Source organism: Erithacus rubecula (assembly GCF_903797595.1).
Source record: "Erithacus rubecula genome assembly, chromosome: 11".
Lineage (NCBI taxonomy): Eukaryota > Metazoa > Chordata > Aves > Passeriformes > Muscicapidae > Erithacus > Erithacus rubecula.
Genome location: NC_136663.1, coordinates 11,045,571 through 11,063,714, shown reverse-complemented (window position 1 = coordinate 11,063,714; position 18,144 = coordinate 11,045,571). Strand labels below are relative to the sequence as shown.

At 42.9% G+C, this 18,144-nt stretch overlaps 1 protein-coding gene and 1 long non-coding RNA gene across 5 annotated transcripts in view; one reads left to right on the top strand and one right to left on the bottom strand.

The window, feature by feature from the left end:
* FGF12 (fibroblast growth factor 12) overlaps positions 1 to 18,144 on the top strand; it is a 234,912-nt gene that overhangs the window by 32,970 nt on the left and 183,798 nt on the right. The window contains exons 1-2 of one of the 4 annotated variants that reach the window (XM_079315469.1): positions 15,818 to 15,934; positions 17,325 to 17,396. The exons of 2 other annotated variants lie outside the window; for them this stretch is intronic. The gene's annotated coding sequence lies outside the window, so the exon portion shown is untranslated. Of the gene's footprint in view, positions 1 to 15,800; positions 15,935 to 17,324; positions 17,397 to 18,144 lie in introns of those variants that run through there. One more of the 4 variants, XM_079315468.1, reaches the window with a different exon arrangement.
* Positions 13,233 to 14,469, bottom strand: LOC306806635. The gene is made up of 3 exons (XR_013775512.1): positions 14,355 to 14,469; positions 13,594 to 13,740; positions 13,233 to 13,326 (listed from the first exon to the last, which is right to left on the bottom strand). It is a non-coding gene; the product is annotated as an uncharacterized lncRNA (long non-coding RNA).

Genomic DNA, 18,144 nt, shown 5'->3' with positions numbered 1-18,144 from the left:
GAAATTAGTAGAAGTGGAAGAATGCAGAAATATCTATGTGCAGGTGACACTCCTGCCTGTTATGGAAAGGAGATATTAAATCATAGTGGTTTTTTTCTGTAGCCTACACATAAGGATACACTTTGTGAAAAGATAATACAGCTTTACTGGTTCCCCAGTTTTTATGAACTATAATTTATTAGAAAGCCTACACTTAATTTAGAAAATAACAGATATATCTGGGCAGATTTAGTTTTTGCTTCTACTCTAAATTGAAACTGTTCACTCTCAGTGATTCAGTGTCTCATGGTTGATTGGTCTGTATGGAAGATGGATATTTCTCAAAGATCTATGCACAATGTCTACAACATCAACTGCAGTCTAATCTCTGCTCAGATAATATTGAAAAGCAACAAATAAATACTAAGGCACTTCTCAAAACTTAAAGGAAAAGGCTCAAGATAAGAACTGTTTTATAGTGTGTGCTTTCTTCAAAAAGCAATGTATGCTTTTGATTTCTTAAATTTGTGTAGATCTCATCTAGCTGCTGGCTGGTTACCTTCCAGGTTTTACCTAGGTGACAGGCTGCTTCTTATATAAACCCAAAAAACCTGGTTTTGTTAAATTTCACCTAGAAACCAATCAGAATATCAGAATAGACATGATTTCAGAGAATGTTATTGTAGTACATTCCTGCATGAACTGTAGGTTGGCAGGACCATGGAATATTAGTTCAAATCCTGGATACTTTCTTTTTGATGGTGAATTTAAAGTAAAGGGTTGTACTCCAGTCTGGGTGTGGGTCCTTGCTCCATGGGGGCAGCTAAAAGCAAGGTTATTCAGGGCTGCAGGCTGAGCTACCTGAGTCAGTGCAGAGCTCCTGGGAGCTCCTGCTGCTGCAAAACCAATCAGCTGCTGCAATCTCACCTTTTTCTCTGTGGCAGCTCCCATTGCTTGTGGGAGTACCTGGTTGGGAGCCCCTGCAGCAAAGGCTGGGATGTGCAGGTGAGGGTGGGATGCTGGCCTGGAGCTGTTCTCACTCCTGGCTGTGTGAGAGCTGCTTGTAGGGCTGTGCTGGGAGGGTTTCCTCCTCCCAGATCTGCAGTCCTGGTGGGACAAACCCTGGCTGCTGCACAGAGCTGTGAGAGAGCAGCTATCAAAAGTGTCAGCTCTGTGATATGTGCTGTGGGACAGCACAGTCCTGCTTCCACTGCTGCCTTGCCCTGTGCCAGCACTACTTCTGGAAAGCTGTTTAACCATGTAGACACTGACTTAATGCATGGCCATGTGTGAATGACAGAAAAGTGTGCCAGCACTCTAAGTCACTGGGCACCAGCCTTACAGATTGGTTTGCATTTGCAAAGTTGGGTTGCAAGGAGCACAGATTACTGCAATTTTATTGCAGGGATTTAGGATAAGAAGGTCAAGCAGATGAGACTTAATGGCACTCAAGTCATTACAGTTAATGGCAGACTGGCCAAATTAAAAACCCTCATGCATTTGATGCTGTGCAACTTGAGCAGCTCCCAAGCCAGTCTTGGGTGCCTTTGGCCAGCAAAGTTCTACTGGAGAGAAAATCGCATCAGATCTCGGCCTGAGTTTGAATTGCCCATAAGATTTGTGCATCTTGGATCCTCCTTGGGTGCCTCAGAGGAGCTAAATGAATAATGTACAGCCTTGAGGAGAGTGGCACTAATTGTTTAGGAATAACCCTTGCTAAGGCAAATATATTTTGAGTAGTCTCAAATGTCTGCCTCAGCAAGCAGTTTGCCTAAGACACCCTGATGGGCAGGTGCTGAGCTCCAGCAATTCTTTTGTGTGGTTATGATGAGACTGCTTAGGTCTGCTATAACATGCAGCATGGTGTGGTCTAAGAAATTACAAAATCATTGTTTGTCCTACAGAATATGGATCTGTGAAAGCCTATTTTCCAGCTAGGCACTTTGGAGAAGTTTTAATGTGGATCTAAATGCTGCCTTGGCATTGTACATGTGTTTGTGTTTTTGCACCCCACAGAGTCTCATTTGTCAAACAAATTAGTGTCCCACAGGTGACTCTTTAGAAAGTGAAGTCATCCCTGAGTGGTCATACCAGCCAAATCTGCCCTGAAATAGGAAGAAAAGCCTTCCTTCTTGGATGCTTCTGAGTTTCTTTTCCTCAAGCCTTTTGTGCTCTTCTGAAAAGTCCTAGAGACTAGGATACAGCATTATTGATAGTGACAGCTCATTGCTTGTCAGAAGGGAAAATAATTTTTTAATTGATTTGTTAATTGCAGGTCAGGGTCAAACACTGTGGAAAAGTAATTGGCTTATGTTGATCTGATTCCATATTGGATAAGTGTCTCTATTTTGGCATTCATCAGCTCTGGTACCCTTGTGCTATGCCATGGAGCAGTGGCTTGAGGGGGTGAAACAAGCTGGGAGTGTGTGTGGGCAGTGCCATTGCTGGTGGGATACATGGTTCCTGCCCTGGCAGAAGGTCATGAGCTGCAGTCTAGAGTGGCTGCTGCTCACACAGCAGCTTTGGCAGCCCAGCATTCACAGGTTTCCAAGGTGTTGGTGGAGTTTGATTATCCGGCATAGGTGTTGCTAAGCCTGGGCTGCTCTGATGTCAGGACAGGCAGTAGCTGTAGAGAGAAGTATCAGGGGGATGGGGAGAGGTGATCAACTGATTCCCTGGTCTGAACTCCCAAAATAACCCTGAAATCTATTTTATTCTGCTCTGAAAGAATAATTTCCTTGCCTGGGAATTAACATAGCTGTGATGCTATTCTAGCACCATAAATGGGATTGAGAATGTGATGTTCCCTGCCCTGGAGAGTCACTGCCTCAGAAATTTGCTAGGGCTCTGCAGTTGTCACTTCCACATTGTATCAGCATCCTCAGCCTCATCAGCGTTTCAGTTTGAAGCTGCACGGGCTTTTGATCATAAACCATTTTACTTTTGGGACAGCATGAAGGAAAGTGTGCTCAGCTTTGCTCAGAGAAGGGGAGGGAGAGGTCTGTGGCTTTCTATGTGTATTTTTGCAGCACATTGAGCCAAAACCTTCTGATTTAATGGGACAGATTTGCAAATTCACACCTGCAGAGTTTGCCTTCACAGGGTTTTCATGTGCAAGCTTTTTATTCGTGCCCCAGAGAGCAGCCTGCACCTGCTTCATCTCGCCTGTGAGACCAGCAGCTCACATCTATTGACAATTTACTCTCTCTGGTAATAAATAAATGCCTCATTCTTCAGCATGGGCCGCCTTCAGAGGGTGGTAAGGCTCTCCCAGGTGAGGAAGGGTCAGAAACACAGCCCTGCCTGTCTGTACTGCAGATCACAGCACAAATGCAGTGGTACATGTATGACACTGCTGCTGTCTAAGCCTGCAGATCTCCAGGCTGTCAAGAAAGTTGTTTGGTTGGTTTTTTTTGTGCTGGTGCCTGCATGTAAAACATCAAGGAGCTGTTCTACACAGCTGCCCAGAAGTCTGGCCTTGTTTCTGCTGCTTCCTAACAGTGCTTCGTGCATTGCATTTTTCCCTGAGATGAGTAGCTCAGGCTCCCATAACCATGGAAACCTGGTTTGTCTTCCCTAATAGCTTCAGCTGAACTCAACATCTGTCTGCCTGGGAGAAGGAAGGCTGCAAGCTACAGGTTAGTTGGGCACACCTCTGGGGATGCTGAAACCTTGAGCATCTCCAGCAGCATCCTGGTGCACCAGGATGAAGCAACAATGCTGAGATAATGCTTGAGGGGCTTATAAAAGATATGCTAGGCAGGAGGGGAAAACAGGGAGTGGAAGAAGGCTCTCCTGAGGCAGGGAGGTGTTATGCAGCTGCCTAAGAAGATACTGCATTATGATTGTCTTGCTCTGTGTGTGTTGGCTTGACATGCTGGGCGTGTGGAGCATTCTGTTGTGACTTTTAAGCTTTAAAAAGCCATTTTTCCATTTTAAGTTAGAAACCCTTTAAACAGCTTGCTTATAGCAGGGAAGGAAATCTGGGTATAAGCTCATGAGCATAAAATAAGCTTTGAGATGGGGTAAGTGCCATTCTGTGGTAACAGCAGGGTTCCATACAGCTTTTCATGTAGTTATTGGAAGAATGGTTGTTGATAAATGTGTCTCATAGCTCCAAGTTAGTGCTGGCAATGTTGCTGAGTTAGTTAACATGCAGTAAAGTGGGGAGGAGTGTTTAAAAAAAGCTTAAAAACTAATTCAAGAGGGTTCATTCTGCTGCATTTCTGTATAGATACACGTGCATTTCCCATGGGCTGCAGTTTAAACTGTCCTCTTTGAGGCACAGTTGCAGCCCTGAACTTCAGGCCTCCAGGAAAAGCCTTGAAGGTTGCCAGCCTCTCAGAAAAGTCATTGTGGGAGCTGCCAAAGCTGTGATCCTTTCCTGATGTGCAGGTCTGTGTCTGTTAAATTAGAGCAGGCCTGGTGCAAGCTTTTGGAATTGTGTGAAGAAGTTCTGCCCACACCAGGGAGGTGCTTGGTGCAGGGACCTGTGCCAGGATGCTCTGTAAGCTGGAGCCAGAAGCAGAAATAACATTGTCCACTGGCAAATCACAACCTCAGTGTGTCCATCTGTGAGAGGGAGATCATAATATTTCACTGTGGATGCCTTAAGGCTTAGTTAGTGTTTATGGAATGTTCTGATCTTTGGGATGGTACCTTCTGTGGAGGTCACTTATAATGGTCCCAGATGTCTTTGTTCACACAGCAGGCACATGAAAACACTGACATCTTCCTAGTGCACTGAACAAAGAGATGCTGGAATTACTCTCAAGTAAAAACCAGACACTTCTAAACCAAACATTTAATATTAATCTGACAGTTATCACCTGCAAGTGTTGTGAGAGTGAAAAAGAAAATAGCAGGTAATACGTAGTAAAATTCTGGGTTGAGATTTATGCCTGAATAATAAAACCTGTTTGGAAAATTCTTCATGCATAATTCTTAATATACTTAGCTTAATATACTTAATTGATATTTTTAATATAGCTGTTGATGTTCTACATCTAAGCACAGAGCCATCACACTTTCTTTGTGGACATGACAAGCATAAATCTGTGTTCTCCATAGCAGCCTGGAGGAGGGTTTTCATGCCAGTTGCTGCAGTGCTGGAAGGCTGGGCCAGATCAGGGAGCCAGTTCTCCAAATCTCCCTCTCAGTGGGGACCCTGGCCAGCACAGCTGTGCAAGAGGCAGCCTGGCAGCAGCAATATGCTTCACAGAAACACTTCTTAGTTTTCTGGCTCCTTGAGTGTTTGGTGAGCAGGGAATCAAATGCTGTCTCTTGTCTGCTGAATCCAAGTTAAGATCTTGGGAATTATCCTGCTTTTGTGCAACCATATATACAGCAACTGCTGCACGTTATGTTGCTGGCAGTTTAAGTTGAGTATTTTTTTCCCTACTGGTTTTTCTTGGTAATAGATGCTTTCCCACTCCTTATTTACAGGGAGTGAAGTGGTCTGGATACCTGGATAGCCCCATCTGTTCAGAGTTCTAGTCTCTGTTTTTAACCTGGACCTAAGAAACCTTTCCCTCAAGTAAATTTAATAAAGATTGCTTCTTCTAATTAAGCTCCAATTAAAATGCATTTATGACCAAAAAACTTTTTTAAGAGGCAGCTGGGAGCACTTTTTTTTATCTAGGAGTTCCTGGGAGTCAGCAGTTCCAGATGTTGTATGTGTCAAATGTCAGAAGTGCACCAGAATTACACTGAGCTCCTTCAGTACTGTTTGTGCCCTGAACTGGTTCAGGTCTGCAGTATTTTCCTCTTGTATTAGGGTTTTCTCTGGTAGTACCAAACAGCAGCTCTATTTGGCCAGTGACTATGGACTCAAATATACACACTCTGCATTTTTATATTTGTGTCTACACACAAAAAATATCCATGCTTATTAACTCCAACAGCAGCTGTTCATCACAGAGTCCATGCCACTGATAGGAAGTAGTGATGGCAAATGTTATCTGAACTCTGATGGCAAATTAGCTTGTTTAGAGCAGCATTGCAAAAAATTGGATTTTGGCTTTTTTCTACGTTGCTTCTACCATTTATGAAGTTGCACAAGTAAATTCAAAACTGATCTCTCTATCAGCACTTTGGAGCTGAGAGTGCAGCTCCAACAACATTCAGTTGATCTAGCAAAGATATTGTGGGGTGTGAGATATAACCCAACCTGGAAGCAGAAGCAAAGTTGGACCTTCTGAGTTGTGCTAGAAAATAAGCATTTTGTCTCTACATGAGATTTGGACAATGACTTTGAGTTGGGTCTCAACAATGGAGATGGGAAAATGAATGGAAGTGTGTTCATGATGAACCAGTTGGCATCAGGAACTGGGCTGATTATTCTTGTGCACTCATTGATTTTAAGTTGCCAGGGGTGACTTTGGTTTGCTGGGGGTAGTGATAGCTGCTGATTCTGTCTGCTGAATTACATTTTCCTGGTGACCTGTTTCTTGCCAACCCAAGTCTATTTTTGGATCAAATGGTGAATGAATGACTACTGTTTGGACTGTTTGTGGAGCTGAGCACCCAAAATGAATGTTGATGCAGAAGTGACAAATCATCCCGTGGCTGCTGAGAAGAATATCTGATGATGACTGCAGCTGTGGTGCAGCTCCACTTACTGTTAACATTTCTGCATCATAAGATGGGTCTACAAAGAAGTTACAGCCAAGGGTCAAGTTCAGCAGGTTGGCAGCTGGGCAGGAAAGGAGAACAAGCTGCTGGAAGGGTTTCAGGATGTGGTGGTAATAGTCTTGCCTGTCCACTTATTTGCTCTGACAATTTGATCAAGTTTTGTTCCTTTACCTGCTTTCAATGTGCAGGCAGGGTTTTTTTATTTACCTGTTAAACTGCAAATCCTTGACAAGTGCTGTCCCTTTTGTGTGTCTGATTCTGATACCTGGTGCTTTCTGTCAAGGTTCCAGTCATTCCTTCCAGGCATTTCTGCTGAACAGGATCAAGTAGCAGTTATAATGAATAAAGGAGTTGAATGTGACCATCTAGGGAAATGTTTTCCCCTACAGGGAATATATCTTTAGGATGTTAAAAAATGGTTTATATGTTTCTGTTTTGTCTAATAACAAGATCTCTAAATCTGAGAGAAATCTTGAGGTGGTGGTTTGATCTTATTGGTGCATGAAATAGGGGAGCATGGAAAACAATGGGAAAAACTTTGACCTTTAACTTCCAGAACTGCTGCAAGCTCAGGCCTCTTCATGCCTGTGGCCTGAGGCCAGGCAGAGGTGGCTGTGGCTCCTAGAAAGCAGCTCAAAGCAGAAGTGGTTTGTGAAGCTCTGCATATGGCAGATGTGCTTCCTCCCTTTGCTGTCCTCAGAGCTGCAGCACAGGATTGCACTGTGGCAGCCTCACAGCCTGGACTCACTGCTCAACTATTTCTGAATTACTGCCTGTGAAATCTCACTGAGAACTTATGGTGTAGTTACAGAGGCTGAAGCAGGTGTGTCACATCTGAACCCCAGGCATGCAGATGGAGCCACGTGCAGAGGGAGGTAAACTTGATGCTGTCCACATTAGAGACTGAGGACTGCAGAAAGCTAAGCAGGCTTTAACTTTGCTTGGGAAGAAGGTAATGCTGATCTCAGGCTAATGAGATCAAAACACAGCTTTGCTTCAATATGTCCAACTCAGACATACAGTGCCATGCTTTGTAGTGCAGGTTAAACCCAATTATGCAGCAGCTTCTGGGCTCTCAGGCTAAGAAGTGGCTATGGATTGGTTTCTAGTGTGTCATGATAGGGGCTGGAAGAGCAGCCTGTGTGCAGGAACTTACTGTGTCAACATGCTGAGTTAAAGGAGCATCTTGGCTTACCAGGAGACCTTTAGCTTGATTCAGGATCTTGGTTTTCAGATTGATGTAGTTTTGATTCCAAAAGACCCAAGGACAGACAGCTTAGCTGGTACAACACACATGGAGAAAAGGCAAGGAGCTCCTCTACTCTTGCTGTTGGCTCTCTGTTTCCCCCAGAATTTGGAGCTCAGCTGGGCCTGAAGCTCTGCTTTCCCAGGAGGGAGTGCCACTGGTGGGCTGCTTGCCACTGCAGGGGCGTGTGGCTGCTGGCCCTGGCAGCATGGCAAGGTTGCATGTGCTGAGCAGATGCAAAAAACTGCTTGTCTGAGCAGAGGGAGTCAGGGAGGGAACCAAATGGGTCTGAGCTGTAATGCCAAACTTTTGGCTGTTCTCAGGTTTGAATTTTGCAGGGTTCCATATATAGAGATCCTTTTTTTAAGGAACAAGTCTGATACACCATTTTTAAAAGTATTATGGATGTCCCCATGGGATTATTTCTGGCATTGCTGCCCTGGGTGTGAAAATGTACACTGAAAAGGTGTCAAGGTATGGGCAGGAATATTTTGGTGGCTGGGAATTGTAGTGCCTTTTTTAAGAAATGAAGTTGACGATGCTTTGAAAGGTAATAGATTTGATAAATGATTGCACACTCTTAAATGCAATTAAAAGCAATGTGAAGAGTCTCAAAGTCTCAATTTAAGACATCCTCAATCACCAATCACTTCTGGAAAGTAAGTAATCTTTAATTTTTTTAGAGGTGCATACAGAGCTAGAGCTATGTAACTGAATCTGGAAAAGAGTTGGATAAAAATCTCTATCACTCCATCCCCAAATTGAAAAGAGACATAAAAGCATCTCTAATTAAAAAATTAAGAGGTTCCTTGGCTGGCTGGCTGCTCGTGTGTTCTTTAAAATAGTACATTATTTCCATCTTTTTTCCTGACAGATCTCTCTGCATGCTCTGAGTACCTCCCTTGCTTTACTCTCCAAGATCCTTAATATAGGAGAACCAAACCCTCATTTTCTTGTTTGAGAAGGCTTCTGCAGCACCTGAAGTTAATGAAATTGTAGATGATGTAAACCTAAGCCCATAGAGCTTCCACAGCTGGATAAAAGCTTTGAGTCTGTGAATTTTGAAGTCTGTTTTGACAATGTGTTTTCAGCTTCTGGTAGTTAAACTGCACGAGGCAAAACAGCCACTGCAAGCCCTGGATGTCCATGGTTAGTGTGGAGGGTTCTGCTCAGAGCAGCATCTCTTGCAGGAAGATCTCTCCCATGTTTTATCCAGCCCTGTGGGATGTGATAAGGTGTTGCTGATCTGCATGGAGCTTGGGGTCAGTAGCAGGTGGGGTGGGCTCCACACTGGAGCTCTGCTCATCAGACCCTCTTTTAATTGGAGTAATTTCTTCTAGTGAGGCTGGGACTAGGAGCTGGTCTTTACTCCAATATAGAGGGGGGACAGAACTGTCTCCAGCTGATCCATACAGCTTTCTTTGTCCATGAAGAGCTGAGGGTTGTGCTGTTTCAGATGACTAAAGGCTCACATGGACTGACTGCAGAAGCCAGAGCTCATGTGAGCATCTAGTGATGATGCTCCAGTTTTGTTTCTAGTTATTTATGTCTGCTCGTGCTTTGGAAACTTCTTTGTGGGTCTCAGCTACTATGGAGCCTTATCAAGGAGACAGATATAAGTCTAAAAATTCAAGGGCTCTGGAGACTGAAATCAACCTCTAAGGGGATATGCAGTTTTCCTCAGCTTAAAATAACTTTAAAATGTCCTTTACTCTCCAAGGTCTCTTTCAAGGCTCTGCCTGGGTTCGATTTTGACTTGTGCGGAGTCAGGCTCCTGTGAGAGAGGAGGGCCAGGAAATTCAGAAAAGGCAGCTGGGGAGGAGAAGGGAAGGGGGAAATGCTGATAAGGGTGATGAACAGTTTCACCTTCAGGAGTGATGAACTGTGGGAGAGCTGGCTGCACCGAGGGTCTGGCACAGCTTCAGCACACGCACGTGGGGATGGATCAGCTGAGAGAAATGACTGCACTTATTCAATGAATTTACATGAGGTGCCTGCCTTGCCAGAAAGGGATGGGCTCCCACCCCCTCCAAACATCAGTGGCTCCATGCAGGAGCGAGGAGTGGAGCAGCAGAGGGACAGGGATGGGAAATTTTCAGCAGAGCCTTTCTGTGAAAGCTGCTGCACAATTGCACCTACATGCACGGAGGAGTTCAACTCTGCCCTGGGCTGTGGCTCTTAGGAGCTGAATTAATTAATGGTTACACATAGCCAGCCTGCAGCTGGTTGTTATATAGGCTGCTTTTGCCTTTAGCCAAACTCTCTCCCCTTCTCCCCCAGGCCCTCATTCCTAGAAATCCACCAGCAGCTTTTTGTACTTCTGATTTGATGTATTAGGTTCTGTTCTGTGTTGTTTTCATTAAAGTTGTGTTTCCCTTAAAAACAGTGCCTGAATGCTGTGTATAGGGCAGGAAACATTGATTTGTACTTAAATGTAAGGGACAGAAGAGGAGGAATAGGTTTGTACCAAATGTTGGAGCTCCAAATGCTTTCATAGCATGTGGTGAGGGACTGGGGCTTGAGTTGGGGAGTCCAACACCCCTCATCCATCCCTAGGGCTCCCTCAGATTGCAGTGCAAGCCCTGAGGAAACAAACCTCTGGCACCCAGGAGTCAAAGAGCTTGTTAAGAAAATGTGATGAAGAGCTTAAATTGCCAGAGGGGTGGTGGACTCCCCACCCATGGATGTGTTCAAGATCATCTTTAAGGTCTTTTACAACCCAAGCCCTTCTATAATTCTACTTATTCCTTAATGCTGCTGGGTTATCAACTAGGTGACTGTTGAATAGGCTTCCCTGGCCTTTGACTGAGGTGTTTTGCACTAAAGGCTCTTCTCAGTAAAATCTATTGAACCAGCAGCAACTGGGGGTCCTGTAGCTGATGCTCTGCTCCCTCAGCTTCCAGAGCCAAAGAGCCTTTGAAAGAAGAGCACATCCCCCAATCCTTCTAAAAACAACCCACAGTAACCAATGAATATTTAATTTCAGAATGGGATAAAATAAGGATTGGTTTCTTCACTTTATGCCTGTTATAGCTGCTCTCTTTCTGCATGGCCCAGGGTGCTGCAGGATGTGACCTGAGATGAAGGTCCATGGAGTTCAGGCTCCATCTGAATGTGCATGCTCTATCCCAAACAGTCACATTTTGTGGGAGATGCTGAGGGATTAAGTGCTGTGATAAATACCAGCTTGGTGTGGGAATGTTGGCCAGCTCATGGTACAGGAGAGAAGCTTCAGTCTTAAAACTTTAATTCCTGATAGATGCCAGAATGACAGCCTGTCCCTGGTGCACATCACAGTCCCTACCTTGGAGCAATGCTCCTGCCATGGGGGCCTCATGGGACACCCAGGGCTGCCTGTGTAAAGTCTGTGCTGTAAAATTCCCTGGCTGCTCTGAATTAATTCTTTTTTAGCTAGAAAGTTGCCTCTGAGTAGGAGGGAGAAAAATTTTGTACCATCATGTTCTTAATGTGTGGTTAAAAATCCATGACAGCTTCTACTGTCCTGCATTCAGCCTTACTGACAGGTATCCATGTTGGTAATATATTACTAGCAAAACTAATGTCACCATCAGCTTTAACTGGTTAACCATCATAAGGATATCTTTGTGTGGGCCTTAGTTTGTCTGAATTTTGTATTACCTCTTGTTAGACCAGATTTGCTAAAGGACAGAGCTCTTTGATCGAATTTCTGTTCCTTACGTAGGTACTTGCAAACTGTGATCAGATTGTCCTATTAACCTTCTCCCTTCATTAAGGAGAACAGATGGTGCTTCTGGAGCCTTTCTCTAAGCTGAGCTTTTGGTCCTTTAATCATCCTTTTGGAGGTTCTTTGCACTGGATTCAGTTTTCAATATTATTCTTAAATTGCAAGCATTAAAACTTACTATAATTTTGACAGTGCTAATCCCACATATGGTTTTATTTTTTATTTTGAGCATCCCACATCCAAAGTTCTCTGAGCTTCCCTTGAGCACAGGACCATTCCAGCACAGTGTGCTCAGCTTCTCTAAGTGCATGTTGACCATGAAGTTCCTGCCAAAAATCAATGGCTTCAGAGGATGCTGCCCTGTTGTTTGTGCTGCTCTGTGTGGGTGGCAGCACTGAACTCTGTGCTCTGTTCTTTGGTGGAGGTTATTTTGCCATGTGGATCTGTTGTTCCCTTCTCAGTTATTTAGCAGTCCTACACTGTTTGCCATCCTCAGGCTTGATAAGTAATGATTTTAGATTCTCTTCCAGTCATTTGTACCACAAGGAGCAGCCTCTGCCAGGCCCTCAACTGGAACATGCATGTACACCTGTGACTATTCAGTCACCACTGAATGAAATGGTTTTCATCCATTAATACATGTCATAGTATCTCCTCATCTCAATCAAATTATTGTGTAGCATGAAGCTAAATTCTGTATGGAAAGTACACAGTGTCATTTTATTGACTAAAATAATGTTAAAGTGTATTATTTTGTACTTTTAAAAAATCTATAATACTAGGTACTGTGGATTCTGGAGAATTTCCAATTTATACAGATTAATTTTATCACACTCATTTATTGGAAATCATTCTTAGGATTTTCTATTTAATTCTTAAAATACTTGGCACACCAGCAGGTTTTTTTTCCAGCTACTGTGACTTTCATGTACCCAACATATTTAAAATTGATATCAATAATAGAGTGTTTCAGGATGTTCTTTTAAAACTGTGGTGCAAGTAATCCAAACCTGCTGAATTTAGGTTCTGTTTAATTAGCTGCACTTTCAGATTCTGCTTAGTTGGTAGTAGAATAAGGAGTGTGGAACTGATGATGTAACACATGCAGACACCATTTAACTACTGCCACTCTGCAGTGAAAAGTGTTAAAAATATCTTGTAATTTTTCTGACCCCTACCATGTGGAACTGATTGAAACAGCAGTGAAATAATCTTCAATTGCCTTAAACTCCACCTATATGGTTCTTAATTTTACTAGCTAAATTTGCCTCTGAACCTTCCTCTATTAAACTTACAGTTGCTAGTTTTTGGTCCCTTGGCATCACCTTTCCTTTTCTCCAGGGTGATGTGTGTTTAATCCTGTGCTTCCAAGTGGATGATTGTTGGACACAGCATTTTTAAATTACTGTGTTGTCATCTGGGTGGTGGTGATAATGTTAGGAGGGCACTTTGGTGGCAGCCATGTGGCACCTCCAGTTTTTCAGTGCTGAAATCCCCTGCAGCATCTCAGGTTTTATTCTGTGCTCATTCTTGATGATTGTTAAAGAACAAGAGTAAAATCTCAGCTTTATCTTTTATCTGAGCTATCATTGACTCAAGGAAATACTCAGATTTGTTCCATTTCTCCTCTATTTGTCATTCACAAATACATTAAAAGCAATTATTTCCCCACATTCCATGTTTGCCAGCATGCAGCACTGTTGAGTGGAGTTTCAGAAATTAGCGTTTCTGGCTTCTCTGGTGTGCTGTAGTCTTCTGCTGCCTAGACAGATAAAACAAATTGTCCATACAAGAGAGAGGAAACAAATCTGAGGTTTATTTACTTCAAGTTTTTTCTTTGGGTATTTATGCTTTGCTGTTTTCCAGTGAGAAGCCCCAAAGACAACCTTTCATGTACTAATTTGTACATCTGCCTCTAACAGTTGGTGGAGCATCATTGCACAAAGTGGATGTTCTCTGTGCCCCACAGGGTTCCCTGGTGGAGCACTTGTTAGCTGAGAAAGATATGTTTGAAAAAGAGAGGTGTTACCTTTCCAGTGAATTGCTCAGATGTGGCTGGATGCAGTGAAGCACTATTAGGCCCTGGGGATATTTGCCAGCAAGCTTCAGAAGCCCTGAAATTTTCTTCCTGTGCTGGATGTGGTAGGACAGCAGGCTGCTCTGTTGTCTTGCCACCCTGAAGAGCACTCCATGCAAGGTTTGAAAGCTGTTGGTGTAGAGGCCTTGTGGGGATGAAAATTCCTCCAAGTACATGCATTATGAAAGCACCATGCATAGTTAATAGCTAAAGATAGATTTCACAAGGATGGAATAGTGCATTATTCCCAAAATATGTAGCTTGAGTTCACCTGCATGCACAAGTCTGTGCATAGTGAGAAAATCAGCTAATCCACAGCATCTGCTGAGTGCAGAGCCTTGGGGCAGAGGAGCAAATGCAAAGCAACTCAGGCATGCCCAGCTTGCTTTCACTGAAAGCTGAAATTATTCAAGTTGTTTTGTGTTGGGCTTGAGCTTAGGGTTTCCTCAGCTTGGTTCCTTGTTTGTCTTGTGCCTCGTTTGTCTTATCCTTTGAACAGTGAGGGAATTCTTTGATGATTTGTGTGGCACTCAATTAATGGGATTTTTATAACTAGAATCAGCTGATTTGTAGAAACAAATAAAGAAAATATTTTTAAAAGGCTTCCTTTGTGAAAACCATGTCTAAGCATTATGAATGACCTTGATATGGAAGCAACAGACACATCACACAACTTCTAAGTTAGCCTTTCTGAAATCTCATCCATACTCTACCTTTGAAGCAGTTCTTATAAGGATTATCTCCTCTACCCTCAGCCTCTATCTTCCATAATTGAAAGTTTATACAGCAGCCATGTGATTTCAATACAGGCTGCTGGCAAATGTGACTTCTTTTAATTCTCTCCCTGTGCCACGATGTGATGGGAATGACAACAGGAGTTGTTACACTTGATAACTGCAAATACTGTTAAAGTTGTTGCCATACAAAACAGATGTTCAAAATTGAATGGATTTCCCCCCACACCTTTAATTTTGACCCTCCCATCTCAATTGAGCAGAATTGAGATGTGATGAACAGCTTGATGCTGCAGAAGATTGTCTATAAGTCTGAGTGTCCCACAATGGGCAGATCTGTTAGTTCTATATTATTGTTATGCTCTGTATTATTGGATATTCTGTATTATAGGTATGTCTGCCTTCTGCACTCTGCTGTAGTGTAGCTGTTAATCAGTAAAAACACACAGAATGAAATATGGCCCTTGTCAATGCTACTACTGAGGTGCGCTTGCAAGTCAGAACCCTTGAGAGTAGCTGCAGGTGTTGCCAAGCACACAATGTACCTGCAAAAGGGAAGATGTCCTTTGGAAAACAGTCTCAAGTTGTGGGTGGTTAGGAACTGATGCTTTAAATTGTAGTTTTGTGCAGATGGCAATCACAAACAGCATTTTACCCTTTTGCTTTATATTGTTTTTTTCTGTGCTGTAAGTCTGCTTCATCTGAATGTGCCCTAAACTTCCAAAGCAGTATTGGAGAGGGCAGCCTCAATTGTCCAAATTGCCATGGGCTGGAGATACTGAGTGTCAATTAATTAGAGCAGTGTGGCAGGATCTCTTCATTCCCTGAATAGTGACATGCACAGTAGTATGCTGTTGGAAAATTTTCTTCTACCAAAGACACATCTACATGCTTTAAACTTAATGTAGCAAACCCAAGACTTTAAAGATGCCTCAGAGGTCTCATTTGTTATTGCAGAGGGTGCCTCTGGTGTATGATGATTTATGAGAGATGGCTCCTGTCTGCTTTGGAGAAAGTGCTCTGTGCCCATAAGCAAGTTTCTCTGACACCCTGTTGGCAGTGGGGTGTGAATTCATTGCAGAGGAGATGTTATTTGAGTCACCTCAGAAGTGACTTATGGTAAATGATCCAGGTTGCCTTCAAGAGCTGTATTTTCACCATGCTTAATGTTCAAGGCTTGAGATCAGAGTTTTGGGATGTTTCCTGCTGGGGCAGGATGGAAGCTGAGTGTTGTGTACAAGATGTGAGGGGGCTGGTCAGACACAGGTGACACTGGGATTCTGCCTGTCTTCTGCCTGATGTCACAAAGCCACCCTGCACTGAGGTTCAAGGAACTCCTGTTGCTGGGGCAGCAGTTGGCTCCAAGGATGTGTATCCTGTCATCAAAGGATGTGTGTCCTTTCAGCAGAGCAGGTGACTTTGGGTGATGCAGGTTTGTAGTCCCCAGACAGAGTGGGTGTCTCTGAGCATCACCAGGCTCTTGCTGCAGACCTGTGCTGTGCCCAGAACCTTCACTCCTGTGACATCTCTGCTGTCCTTCTAAATCCTGGATAGTACAGGTGATTTTGGAGATGAGATCCTGGCCTGAGATTGTTCTGAGAAATGGCTCAGGAAGGAAATTCCCCTGAGCTACCCTGCAAGGGTCTGCTGTGGGAGGTGGTGTGGTGGTGGCTGCATCCACCCCAGGGCAGCTGCACTTATCAAAGGAGAGGTGAATGGTGTCAGTGAACACTGAGTTCCCTGAGTGTATCAAATCAGAGAATCATTGGTTCAGGAAACTAAAAAGTGCAAAATCATCAGTGAATGTTAGAATGTGGGGCAGTAGCTAATATGTCATGTGTACCTAGATACCTCCCCCTCTCTTCTAATACCCTGCAGAAATGGGATACAGCCCATCTTTATGCTTAGAATGGAGAAATCTAAACTGGAGTTGTTTGTGGCATTTCACATTTCATGTTAAATTTCATGTTCCTCATGTGCTAAACACTAAATCAAATACTATTATGCCAACTACATATTTTTATTTTAAGCATATTTATATCTCAGCTGGTTCTCTGCTATTCTCTCTTGTTCAAAAAGACAGTTCTTGGTGTAGAAGATAAAATGTATTTGTTTTCACTGTTAATAAACATCCAGTTACAGTCATTGACAGGACAATGAATTGGTGCAGCAATATGCCAAGTCTGCTGAGGCCACTTCAGGGATGTGGTGCTGCAGTTCCTGCAGACCAAGCACGAGGTTCTCATGGGTCTGTTGTTTTCTGCTGTCCACCTCAGAGAAAATTAATTGCAGAACCTGGGAATTTTTTCATATGCTGAGAGCAGAGATGAATGGAAAAGGATTTTAAAAATACCTGAGTCCTCACTTTGGAAAAGGTGGAAAAATGATCTCTTTTAATTCATCCCTGGTGGGATTCTGCCAGTGTGGAGTAAATCACAAGACAGATTTGTTGTCCTTTTAGTGTTATCTTTCCATAGCAGAACAAACTTGCTTTCTTGGTGATAGAAATGTTTTACATCTTAGTTATTAAAGAAGTGAGAACCAATCTGGCTGCACTATGAAGGAGATGGGCTAATGTGATTTCAGTGTGAAATGGTCCCAGACACTATACTTCTTGAAAAGCTTTTCATGTTTGGAAATAATTTCTAGTTTTAGAATTTGGGAGGAAAATGTGATTTAGGGGTTTTTTCCACATAGCTGCTTCTTTCTTTCTTTTTTTTTTTTTTTTTTTCACTTTGCATTTGAACTAGAATGTAGGAGAAATTAAGCTATTTTGCTTTAGTTGACAAAGACACAAATTTCACTTCTGTTTTGTAATAGATTTTTTTTTGTTGTTGTTGCTTGGAGTAATTATATTAATTTATTTTTGTGTCCAGGCTAAGAATATTTTCCTGTTCTCATCAATGTAGTTGAACACAAGTCTTGGAGTCTGTCTCTTGTGTTTTTCAGCTTTTTCCCTGTGGGCAGGCTTTAGCATCAATAGGGCTTTTTTCCACCAAGTTACTTTGATCTACAACACAGGTAATGATATCCAGGGATCACCTCCCTTCTAAACTGGAGCATCTCTCTTCACAGGAAAGAATCTAAAGAATTACTTGTAGCAAGGAAATGAATTCAGTGTGGAGTTTCATATCTGATTTCAGCTATGCAAACTGTTATCTTGACTAAAGGGAATATACTTTGTCCTTAGAAACAATTACTTCAATTATTTTTTGCTATGCTGTGCTCTGCTGATGGCATGTGTGGCCAGTGGGACTTAGTTAAAATATGTATGTTCTTAATATCAGCCCAGAAACAAAGCCATCTCAGCTGGAAGAAAAACTAATGTAATGTAATAATTAGATTATTTTTTCCATCTGACCTTGCCTCTATTTAGTTATCTCAGCTTTTGATGTTGAATTTACAGATTAATAATTGTAGCTGCTTGAGCAAAGTCAGGGCAGAGAACAATTACAACTGTAAACAAATCCCTCTTCAACTCTGCCTTTCCCTTATTCAGAGCACAATGCTGTAACTGTGCATACAATTACTCATTTTCCTAATAGCTCTGGGAAAACTAATTTTTCAGAGCCATTTGTAGCCAAAGGAGGGTGTTTTGCTGCTGGTGCAGCTGAAGCTCTGGGTTTACTCTGCGTCATCCTGATGCCACAGCTCAGTTTGTTCCATCACAGCTTGTGGCAGCAGCAGCCCAGCAGCAGCAGCTCAGAGGCCAGGTTTTGTTAAGCCTGTGCTGAGTTTTACTCAGTCCTTGCTTAGCTGCTCTGTGTCC